General features: G+C 36.1%; 1 protein-coding gene across 3 annotated transcripts in view; it reads right to left on the reverse strand.

Annotated features, from left to right (window-relative positions):
- SDCBP (syndecan binding protein (syntenin)) overlaps window positions 1–9,591 on the reverse strand; it is a 30,641-nt gene extending 21,050 nt beyond the window's left edge. For 2 of the 3 annotated variants that reach the window (XM_012722990.1, XM_004679856.2), the window contains exon 1: window positions 9,475–9,591. The gene's annotated coding sequence lies outside the window, so the exon portion shown is untranslated. The remainder of the gene's footprint in view (window positions 1–9,474) is intronic. The other variant, XM_004679855.2, reaches the window with a different exon arrangement.
- Window positions 9,592–12,925: the final 3,334 nt, after the last annotated feature.

Genomic DNA, 12,925 nt, shown 5'->3' on the forward strand with positions numbered 1-12,925 from the left:
TCCCTCAGTGACTTTTCAGCAAACTTTTGTCTTGACTTCATTTCATGCAATTTGTTTTAATCATTACAATGGTTTAGTCACAAATTACTTGCTATTTCCCACCCACCCTAACTGCTTCTGTTTCTCTACTATCTTTGCAAAAACTCCATTATCTTCCTGGAATGTACTTAAGAGTTTCCCTAGCAAAATCCCTGTCAGAAAGCCTTGAGGCCTAGTTTAAGAGTCACCGCAGTGAGGACACATCTGAATAGTTCAGCCTGACATTATGTTTGTCTTAATTTGGCAGTGTCAGTCTCTCTTGTATTATAACAAGCCTATGTTTACTTATTTCTTGAGAAAAAGTCCACATTTAATTTCTTACGTAATGTCTCACTTATTTCTTATCTATTATAATGCTGTATGCTAAGAAATCAGCTTCTTAAACATTTTGAGGGGCATTATCAAAATAACAGATAAGTATAAATATTCTTAACTTGCATTCCTATAATTTTGCGTTACATTAAAAAGCATTCCAAGAGAATAATAAATGCTTGTATTATTTTTCAAAGGTTTCTGTGAACTCACTTATATATCATATTTAAGATCTCTGACCTTGATCAAGTGTAAAACATTTATTATATTTTGAAGAACCACAAAGCTATCCTTGAAAAGATTTCAATTATGGTTAGAATTTCATCATAACCACTAATAAGACTTAAGGGGATTTCAGAAAATTACTACATCTATGTGAGAATTCACACTTCACTCTCACTGAGAATCATATAAAATACTTTATTAAACCAACTAAACTACAAAATTTTGTTTCAAAGTTTTCCCTTTAGCTGAGTGATAAATAAGAAATCAGTTCCACTGTTCCTGAGATAAGTAGACAAAACACCTTGCTCTTCTATGAGTTTGATGGAAATATTCCTGGTTTGGTTCGCTGATCTAATTTCTGGAGTGAACTGGTGCTCTGCACTTACTCCTAAAGTGCAGGTCTGACCCATTCTTTGCTCTTTGCAACATCCTTGACACTTTCCATGCATTATAAAAGGAGTCTGCAATCAAAGCATCCCTATGCTTTAGACATAACCTCCAAATTAGTTTCTACCAAGAAGTTTCTCAGTGCTTAGAAACTGGTTCAGGATTTCTTTACAATGACTGAAGTTGCAAATAGCAAATAAAAAAATCCTTGACTGTTCTGTTTTGACTGAAGTTTCTAATTTGACTCCACCCCTAAAGACAATATCAGTTAACTTCTTTGGAATCTTTAAATAATGTACAAGCAAAGTATCCACAACACACATATTGTATGTAATAATTTTGGAACACCAACTTAATTTGCTTCATATCTGTGATACACTGATTAATGAAGAAGGAAACATACTAGTAAAATTGTCCTGCTAATATCACCTGAGAATGGCAATACTTACTATTTTCTGAGCTGTAGAACTCATCCCTCAACCCACCCGACAGCTCTCCCATAACAATAACGTGACTATTTAAGTTGAAAACATCTTTTTCTTTCCTTTAAATCACTATTAAAAAAAAAAACTCTTAGAATTGCAGAATCACTGATCTTAAAATAAGTACAGTACAACATATCTGATGTTTTGATTTTTGCAGTTGCCACCTAAGGGATTCACCTTAATTGTCTGGCTTTGTTGGCCATAGGATGCTTCAAGGTTCCAATAGGAACCTCTCTCTTTTAAAATCGAAGAGAGAAATATTTTTAAAATACTCCAGCACAGTATGAGAAAAGCGGACTAAGTGTTTTTGCCTGGCCCCAGGTCTCCATTGTTTCAGAGAAAGCATTTGCTACTGCTGCCCAAAGTGCACAACTCTTGATAGCCAGGATTTGGTGACCAAGAAGGCTTTTAGGTTCATGGGCTCCACATAAAGTAGCATATAAAAAAACAGCTCTTAACTAGATTATCTACCTAAGGTTGATTGTAAGGGAAGTAGGCAGAAACATTCACCTGGATCTTTGTCACAAAGAGATATGTGCATGTTTCAAAAGCTCTGCCTGTAGGTCTGGCTTCCACTCAGGCAATCTAGGTGCTCAGTGAACTCTCCCCTTTGGGACACTGACACTAAGATAGCAGACTGTCAATTACAAACAATTAAGAGACAAACAAGAGCTAAAGCAGAGTTGAAAAATAAGGTTCATCTCCTATAAAATGCCACTCCTTCAAAGCTGGGAGATGTGACTGTTTTATGTAATCATTAAAGCCAACAAAGAAGTATCCAAGGAAACGAAGTAACAGAGGATTAGGTCCCAAAGGAAAAAGATACAATAAAACCTCAGAAAAAGACCTTCATTAAAAAAAAAAAAAAGACATTTACTTGATAAGGAGTTTAATGATCATAAAGATGCCTTACCAAGCTCAGGAGATTTTTCAACAAAGAAATATAAAAAAAGGTACGGAATAGTAAGTAATCACTGAATTTAAGATAATATAACTGCAAATCACCATTGCAGTCTTCATAATGTTAATGATACATGAGACAAAAAACTACAGTGATACCAACAACCTAAAACAGGGGAAGTAAAAATATATACCTTTAAAATGCATTTGAATGTATTATCAATCTAAAGTAGACTGATATAAATAAAAGGTGTTTTACATAATCCCTTGTAACTACAGGGGGAAAAAAAAATACTACAGTATTACATACAAAGGCTAAAGGAAAAAGGACTGAAACAACCCACTGCAGAAAACCATTAAACAAAAAGCAAGCAAAAAAGAACAAAAACTACAAAACAACCAAAAACAATTAAAGTGGCACTAAGTACAAGCCTATTAATAATCACTTTAAATGTAATAAATTAACTCCAGTCAAAGAACAGAGTGTAAGTTAGATTAAAAAAAAAAAAAAAAAAAAGACCATGGATATGTTGCCTAGAAGAGGCTTTGATGTTAGGGTGCTACAAAGCAACCAAGACAGGAAATGGGTTCCTGACTGTGGTACACACAAACTGAAAGTGAAAGAGTAAGAAAGGAAAAGATATCCTGTGTAAGTGAGAACCAAAAGAAACATGGTGGCTATATTTACATCAAACAGCCTATAAAATAGAAACTATAAGAAAAAACTATGAAAGACATGATAAAGGGTTAAGCCACAGAAAAGACATAACATTGCAGGTATGTATGTACCAAATATGAGTATAAAAATACACAAAGCAAACATTAACAGACCTAAAGAAGAAAAGCAATACAGTACCTCTAGGGCACTTTTAATATTTCATTGTTGCCAATGGACAGAACACCAGGACAGAAAATCAGTAGGAAATATTGGCTTTAAAAGATATATCAGACCAGATGAATTTAAAGACTTACACTTTTCAAAAGTAAAAAAATACAAATTCTTCTCAAGTACCCACAGAAACATTCTCCTATGTAGATGACATAGAAGGCAACAAAAAAAGTTCTAATACAACAACGAAAATCACATCAAGCCTATTTTCCAGTAACAGTGGTATGAAGCTAAAATCAAATACAAAAAACAAGGAAATTCACAAATATGTGCAGATCAAACAGCATGCTACTGAACAACACATGAGTAAAAAGAAAAAAAATACATTGAGACAAATGAAAATACAACATACCAAACATATGAGGTGTAATAAAGCAGCTTTAGGGAGAGGTTCACAATGATAAAAGCCTACACTAACAGTAAAGATCTCAATCTAATTTTACAACTCATGGAATTAAAAAAAGAAAAAGAAATTAAACCCATTTAGAATGAAGGAGAAAATAAAAGGCAGAGTGGAAATAAATGAAAGCCACTAGAAAGTCAACAGAAAAAAATATCAACAAACTAACAGCTGGTTGTGTAAAAGACAAACAAAACTGACAAACTTTAGCTAAATTCACCAAGAAAGAAATGAGAGGACTCAAGTAATAAAATCAGAAATGAAAGAGGCTGTGTTACAGCTGATACCACAGATATGCAAAGGTTCATTAAGAGATAATACTATATGTCAACAAACTGGACATCCTAAAAGCAGTGGACAATTCCTACAAACAATTCACCAAGACTCAAAACATGAGAAAATAAAATATCAGAAAAGGTTGTTTACTACTAGTAGGGGAATTTTATCAAACTAGTAATGAAAAAAAGCAAAAACCCAATAAACATTAGTCCAAAACCAGGCAGCTTTACTGGTGAACTTTCCCAAACATTTAAGGAAAAATTTACAACAATTCTCAAACTTCCAGATAATAAGAGGAACATTTTCTAATTTGGAAACTTCACAAGGTCAGCATTACACTGATGCTGACCAGACAAGGAAGAAAAGAAAAGAAAATTATAGGACAACATCCCTGATGAACACAGATGCACACTTCTGCATGAGTTCGATCCCACCTGCCCCTGAGGTGAGCCACATGGCCCAGCAGACCTCTCCTCACCCCCCCCCACTGCTCCCTTCAGCAGTGTACTTCTTCAGTTAGCCTGTTCTGCTCCTCAATCTATCTCTGGTGTATCCTCAAACTGCCCCTGCACCTCTAACCTGTACCTCAGCTCAGTATGCTTAATTAAATAAATAAATCTTAAAAAAAAAAAAAAAGCAACAACTATGAAGAAGTGGGATATATTCCAGGGATGCAAAATTATTAAAAAATCTGCAAATTAATCAATATGATACACCACATTAACAAAATGAAAAAATCAATAGATGCAGGAAAAGCATTTGGTAAATAAAATTCAACATTCACCTGAAAATAGTCTCAAGATTAGGACCAACTATGTACCTTTCAAGTATTAGATGGTCTAGTCCAAAGATAAGAAGGTATCCTACTTACGAAAAAATAACACTATGCCCATTTTCAGATGACATATTACATGTAAAAAACCCTACAAACTCTACTGACACATGTTAGATCTCAGGATAGTTACAGTACAGTACCAAAAATCAATTGCATGTTATATACGACAATATATCAGAAAGTGAAATTAAGAAAACAATCCACTTGCAACTGTATCAAAAAGAATAAAATACCAAGGGACAAATTTAACCAAGAGATAAAGCATCTGTGCACTAAAAGCTGAATAACACTGAGGGAATTAAAGATAGCCCTTGTTCATGGACTAGAGTAATTAATACTGTTAATAGAACAGTTCCAAAATATTCATGGAACCACGAAAGACCTATATGAAAAACTAATCTTGAGAAAGAACAAAAGCCAGAGGCATCAAGCTTCTCACTTTCAAACCGTAGTACAAACTTGTTATAATCAAACCAACATAACACTGTCATAAAGACCTATCAATGAAACAGACTAGAGAATTCAGAAATAAGCCCAAGCATATATGTCAATTAATTTATGACAATGGAGCCAAAATTATACAGGGGAGAGAGAATAATCCTTCAATAAATGGCACTGGCAAACCCAGGCAGCCACATGCAAAAGAATGAAAATGGAGTATCTTACACAAAAATCAACTCAAAATGGATATCCTCCAACCCAGCAATGCCACTTTAGGGCTTTACTTTGTATACATGAAATAATACATGTATAAATTTATTCACTGAAGTACTAACTGTAATAATAAAAGGCTTGAAACAAAGGAGGAAGTTCTATGTATAACTAATATTGAATATTATCATTAACTGAAAAAACTAAAGGTGAAAACAGTGCATAAGTTACTTTCTGTTAAGTATCTGCGCTGAGGAAGGAGAGAAATTAGGGGATTAGAAAAATAATACAAATTAAACACAAATATATAAGTGTGGGAATAATAATTACCCAGAGATACAGGTATAGAAAAAACAACAGAAAAGTCACTGAAACCAAAAGTTGATTCTTCAAAAAGACCAATAAAACTGACAAAACTTTAGCAAGGTCTCTTATGAATGTTGGTGTGAAAATCCTCAAGAAAATGTTAGCAAACAGAATTTAAAAATATGTTAAAAGGATTATATACCTTTCAACAAGTGCGACTAAATCCTAGACTGTCAGGATGGTTCAAACACAAAACTAATCAATCAACAAAAAGGGGAACAAAACAGACACAGTGAAGTTGTTTAGAATATAAAATTTATCAAAAAGCACTATCAGGGCCTCCCTGGTGGCGCAGCGGGTTAAAGCACAGCACTGAGAAGCTAAAGCCACTTCCACATGAGTTCGATTCCCACCTGTCCCGGAGGAGATCCACATGAGGAGGCAGACCTCTCCTGACCAGCCCGCTGCTCCCCTCAGCAGTGTGCTTCGATCGATTTGCCTGTTCTGCTTCCCACTCTGTCTCTGGTGAAACCTCTCACCACTCCTGAGCCTCTGGCCTGTACCCCAGTTCTGTATGTACAAATAAATAAATCTTTAAAAAAAAAAAAACACTATCAACTGAAGAAAAATGCAACCCACAGAATGGGAAAAACATTTGCAAATCATAATATTTGATAAGGGATTAACATCCTGAATAATTATTCAATTCATTCAAAAAATGAGCTGATTCAAAAATGGACAAAGAATTTAAACAGACATGTCTCCAAAAAAGAAATAGATTGGCCAATAAGCATATGAATGTTGGTGAGAATACTGAAAATAGAAATACCTGTGCCCTGTTGGCAGGAGTGTAAAATGATATAGTTGCTACAAAAATCAGTACATCTCTCCCTAAAAAAAAAAAAAATAAAGATAGAATATAGCAATTGCACTTTTGAACACTGCCCCAAAGAACTGAAAGCAAAGCATAAAGAGAAATTGATGCATCCATGCTCGTAGCAATAACAGTAACACACAGAAGCAAACCAAGAATCCACTGACAATTTAGCAAAATGTGGTCTATGGAATATTTATTAGTCAGCCTTAAAATGGAAGGAAATTCTGCAATAACATATATGACCTGGGGGTGAGGGGCATTATGCAGAGTGGTAAACCAATAATAAAAAAAGACAAAACCACTGCAAGATTCCACTTACAGGTGGCAGAGTAATCAAAAATCCAGGTCCACAGAGAGGGAATAATAGGAGTTACATAAAGTTTAAGTTTTACAAGAAGATGGATGGTGTTTTCACAACAATGGCAATGTATTTAGCACCAAATTGTACATTTTAAAAAACAATCTTTCATATACTTTACAATTAAAAATTTTTTTAAGTTTTTTTACATATGCCCAAAATATCCCTATATGGATACTTCAGAAATAAAATAATTTTCTCTTACAGGAGGGAAATGCTGTTGGTTGAAGAGAATTTGAAGGAAAAAGACTTCATACTATACACCTTTTTTACTGCTTAATTTTGAGCACTAACTGCCTATTTCCTCAAAAACTAATTTTACAAACTTTCCTACACTGCTGGTGGGAATGCAAACTGGTCCAACCACTATGGAGAGCTGTGTGGAGGTTTCTCAGTCTACTAAAGCCACATGACCCAGTAATTCTACTCATAGGAATCTACCCAAAGGGCACAAAAATACTAATTCAAAAGGACACCTGCACCCCAATGTTTACTGTAGCATAATTTACAATAGGTAAGCTATGGAAGCTACTCAGATGCCCAAAAATAGATGCCTAGATCAAGAAGATGTGGTGTATTTACACAATGGACTATTACTCAGCAATTAAAAAGAATAAGCTCATGCCTTTGAGCTAGAAGGGAGCTGGTAGGGTTTGTGCTTAGCAAAATAATCCAGGAAAAAAAGAAAAATATCGAATCTTTCATTTATAGAAGAAATGTAGAGAAAACAAGAAAGGAATTTTTTTTTAAAGTTAACTATAATAAAAGTAAAAATCAAAATCATCAAGATACTATAGATCAGAGACATTCCGTAGGGGAGGAGGAGGAAGAAGGACCAGGACAGGAGTGGGAGGAGTGCAAGGGACTATGGTGATGGTGCTTTTGTAAATTGGTGGTGGGAATTTCACCGGGAAACCATACATATTGAACAAAAACAAAGGATGATGTAGTGAATATACTAAAAAAAATTAAAACTTAATTTACCAAAAAAATGTTGGCAGCACTTAAACCAAATAAATAATGGGACTATACTAGATGTGGAATGCATTTTAAACTTGTTTCTTTTTCATTTTAGAAACTTGGCATTTGCCAACTTAAAAAAAAACTATTTCTGGTAAAAACAGGAAAAAAATAGTTGAGTCAGGTTCAATTAAGTAACTGTTTTATTGAATACTACCTTCAACTATTACCTATTAAATAATTCTTCCTCTTTTGGTCATGATTTTTCTCTTTTCTACTAAGTCAAAACATAACTAAAAGTCATGTTAAAAGTCTGTTAAAAGCGGACTGTAGTGAAGAAACGATTTCCTGAATGTTTTACAAGACAGTCCACTTCCTTATTTCTATTCTATAGCACAAACCACTTCAACCACAGTATTTACGTATCACTTAAAGTATATGTTTATTGAACTAAGTAACAGAAAATTTAAAAAGAGCATTGCTTTTCTGTTTTTCTACTGTTTGCCCTTAATCTCGAATAGGAAAAAAAAAGGGACACTGAGTAAATCTGAGTTTAAATTAATCATTTATATATTTGAGATAAAGTTTATAAGCTGCAGCTGTTTCAGTATAATTTTCCTTTTTAATCTATTGGTTTTTCTTTGAAACAAGCATGCTAAGAATTCGGTTAAACAAATGCATTTTCTACGTAATATAATTCACATAATGGAAAAGAACAGTACATGTGTACAAATAATACAAACTAGATAAACCTAGACATTTCTTTTTTAACACTGGCACATTAGTAGACTCCATCTTTGAGTAATTCTTCTTTGGTAATAATGAAAACTTTACACCTCCATACGCTCCCCTTTCTATTACAAGGAAATCCAGAAACGAAACCTCTGAGTCATTTAATCTCAAAGGATATTTCCTTCTAAACATGCCCAACGGGTAATGTTTCTCCCTTTCTTTCCTTAAACTTCTCCAGATATAAGCACAGAGCAAACAACCTCTCCCCCACTCTTTCTAGAAAGTCAAGGATTCGCCCACTCTACAAACACCTCCTTCCTCTTTCCAAATCCAGGACGTCCCCATTAAGCCACCAAGGAAAGTGATTAGTACAACGCACCGAAAGCCAACAGCAAGCCGAGCCGTAGCCGGCGGCAATCTCTGGAAATCGAATCCAAATCGAACAAAAATGAGTCGAAAGGGACCGACCCGACAAAAGAGTCTCAGAGCAGCAGCGGGGGCCGCCAGCTTCGCCACAGGCCGGGCTGCAGAACTGTGTCCCCAATGCCTCCTGCAGCTCCCACCCCTACCCCAGGCTGCAGCCGGATCTAGAAACCCAAGGGTCGCGGGGCAGAACCGCGCGCAACCAGCGCAAACTTTCACCCCGGGCCTGGCGGGGCACCAAGGTGGGGCGCAGAGCCCATCAAGAGAGGGCGTAGCCACTGTCTGCCGAAAGCCGAAGCGCTCAGGGCGCTTTCCGCTAAGTGGCCGGGGGCCCCCAACACCCCCGCCCATCTGCCCTCCAAGGTCGTCTACTAGGAAGGGCCCAGAGGGGTGTTCCTCTACCAGGGACTGCTCACCTAGGCCGCAGGAAACCGCTCGAAGCCGCCGCCGTCAGTCACTGACGCCCACTTCCAAGAAAACCGAAGAGAAGTGGGGAGCGTTCTAGGCCCGCCCGACAGCCCAACGCGTCACGCCGCGGCCCCCGCCTTCCGCCCGCGCAGGCGCGGAGCTCGGTCAGGTGACCACGTCGCCTTGGTAACCGAGCAGCGGAAAGGGACCCTGGCCAGGTGGGATAAATTGGTGGGTGGGGAAAGTAGCGCTCCTCTTGCTGCCCAGGTTGCGCTCGAGACCTTCACCACTGTCAGGACAGTTCCAAGGTGGAGGTGCCACCTGCTCATTTGTGTTTACCATTACTTGCGATACAAAAGAGGGTCCCCCGAACTTATCCTTGGGAGATTTCCGAACCTAGCCTGGGACTTTGACCTTCGTGGTCCAACACTTGGATAGCTCTGATTTACTTCTCCACGCACAGGTTCAGAAACTTTGCTCCCACTAAACATTCTCGATCCCCTGCTGTCTTTGTTTTGCAATTTTTTTCAAATAATGGCCTAGCAATTGAAGACTGTGTGTGATACTACAGTACAAAATAATAACTAGTTCCTAATCCAAAACTTAAACAACAGTTTTGAGAGTAATTATATTTCAATCACTGTCCTAGAGCATGACTTATATAGTTTTAATTGATCCTTATATCAATCTGTAAGATACACTACATAAGAAACCGAGGCAGTTTGGCATAGTTATCATGGTATGCCATACAGTAATTCACAAAATAGTGTTAACCTAGAATAATTTTATGTTTAGTGTTTCACTTAGCAGAATGCCCTCAAGGTATGTGGATACTGTTACAGGTGAAAGAATTTCCTCCTTTTAATTATATATATATATATATGTACATATATATCTTCGTGTTACAGTGTTAGACACACACACACACACATATATACCCACCTTTTTATTCATTCATCCAGTTATTGACAATTGGATTGGTTCTATGTCTTAGCTATCGTAAATAATGCTGTTATGAACATAGGGGTGTGAATATATATTTTTGAGTCAGTATGGATTAATTCCTTTGGATTAATACCTAGAAGTGGAATTTTTGGATCATATAATACTTTTATTTTTAATTCACTGAGAAATCCCCATACTGTTTCTGACAGTGGCTGCACCAATTTCCATTCTCTCCAACAGTACACACTTGTTATGTCTTCTCTTTTTTGAAATAGCCAGTCTAAAGTATGAGATGATTTTGTCATTTTTGACTTATATTTCCTTGATGAATAATGATGTTGAGTAACTTTCATGTACTTTCTATTGCCTGTGTTCTATCTGTATAGTTTCTAAATACTTACTCAAGTCCTCTGCTGATTTCTACATTGTGATTGTTTGATTTCCCTTTATTGATTTATGTAAGTTCTTTATGCATCCGCACAGTGGAGTATTATTAGACTATAAAAATAAATGAACTATCAAGTCATGAAAGGACTAAGGGGAACCTTAAATGCATATTACTATGTGAAAAAAATCTGCTTAAAGATGCTACTCTATGTTATATGATGGCAGCCAAATGGCATTCTGATAAAGTATAATTATGGTAACAGTATAAAGATCTGTGGTTGTCAGGGGGTTGGAGAATATGGGGAAGGATAAGTAGGTGAAGCGTACAGTACTTGAATTTTAGGTTGATGAAATTATTCTTAATGATTGCTTAGAAGTATACTTACGATATTATGTAGTCATCAGAATATATAAGGCAGTATATACAAATCATGTGTGTGGGGTCTTTGTCTTTAATCTTGCATGAGAATTTCAGAAATTCTTGGAGTTTCATGATGATAGTTTCATGAGTAATTAGAGATTTGAAATATTCAGTCCTACTCTCCCACCTTCAGGGAGAAAAGTATGCTAGAGACCAAGTTCATGCACATCATACCTATACAACAAAACCCCACAATAAAAATCCTGAACATTCATATTCAATGGAGTTCTCTGGCTGGTGGATGTATCCATATACATGAACATTGATACCCAACTCCATGGATACAAAGACTACTTGCAGTTGGGACTCTCCTGTACATCTGGCTATTTATTTGAATTCTTTAAAAATTTTAGTTGTGAGTATAGTGTTTTCAGTGATGTTTGTAATCATGCTAGAGACACATCAACTTTGAAGGAGGATTTTTGTAAGAGCCATCAAATTTGTAACCATGTTGAACAGAAAAGTAGGGATCATAAGGGCCCCATTTTCAACTTCTCTCCAAAGAGGGGCAGTCTTGGTGGAGACCTTGTTCTTTAACTTATGAGATATGACCTAACCAATAAGTGATAGCTATTCAGTGACTATGATTAGCAGTTAAATCATCGAACACTCGGGTATTGATGGAATGGAACATACTATATATAACATGAAGAATGAATCCTACTATAAGGCATGGAGTTTAGTTAATAATAATGTATGGATACTGGTACCTCAATTATAATGTGTACCATAACAATACAAGATTCTAAAAAATAGAATGTACTGTTTGGGGGGAGGTGAAAGTATTTTGTACAGTTCACTCAATTTTTCTGTAAATCTAAAACTGTTCTAAAGATAAAATATGTTAAAACTATAATTGCACAAATTGAGTTGTAAAGGATGCTTGAATCAAAAGCTGAGAAGGCTAGAGAAAGTCATTACATTGGAACCAAAATCAGTATAGAATTTCATGGAATGAATTTTTGAAAATTTGACTTTTGGGTTGAAAAGTAAGTATTAGTCAAATAACAAATGGAGAAAAAGTATTTCAGACTAAGAATAAGAAATAGAAAAGCATACATTGCAGTTGAAGTTTGATGCATTTCAAGAAGGCGTCAAGAAAGGCCACTATGGCCAGAACACAAGACTAAGAGAAGAAAGATGAAGATACAGAAAAGGCTGTATAGAAACTACGGAAAAGGGTAACATAAATAGACTTACAGTTAAAATTGAACATTCCAGTTATTGCTTGACAGATGGGTTGTATTATGTGGGTAAGTCTGGGATGTGGGGAGCTATACCAAGAGACTACTACAGTAATCCTGATGTGGGCGAAATCAAAACATTTTTGGATAAAGAATCAGAAAGACTTAATTGTTCAGGTTTGATGTAGTTTAAATACAGGGAAGTTTGTAAGATGTTGGAACATTAATTTAAGACTGGATACAGTAAAATGAACAGATATAAAAACAAGAAGCTGAGAATACTGCTTGTTGATTTTATTAAATTTAAGTCAGCATGTGAGTTACTAGTTGTAGTAAACTAAATAATAACTCCCAAAGATGTCCATGTCCTAATTCAAAAAAATCTTTAAAAATGTTACCTTAAGGCCCTCCCTGGTGGCGCAGCTGGTTAAAGCACAGCACTAAGAAGCTTAAGTCACTTCCCATGAGTTCAATACCCCCCTGCCCTGGGGGAGATCCACATGGCGCAGCAGACCTCTCCTG

This window comes from Condylura cristata, unplaced genomic scaffold, assembly GCF_000260355.1.
Source record: "Condylura cristata isolate star-nosed mole 26May11 unplaced genomic scaffold, ConCri1.0 scaffold00009, whole genome shotgun sequence".
Classification (NCBI taxonomy): Eukaryota; Metazoa; Chordata; class Mammalia; order Eulipotyphla; family Talpidae; genus Condylura; species Condylura cristata.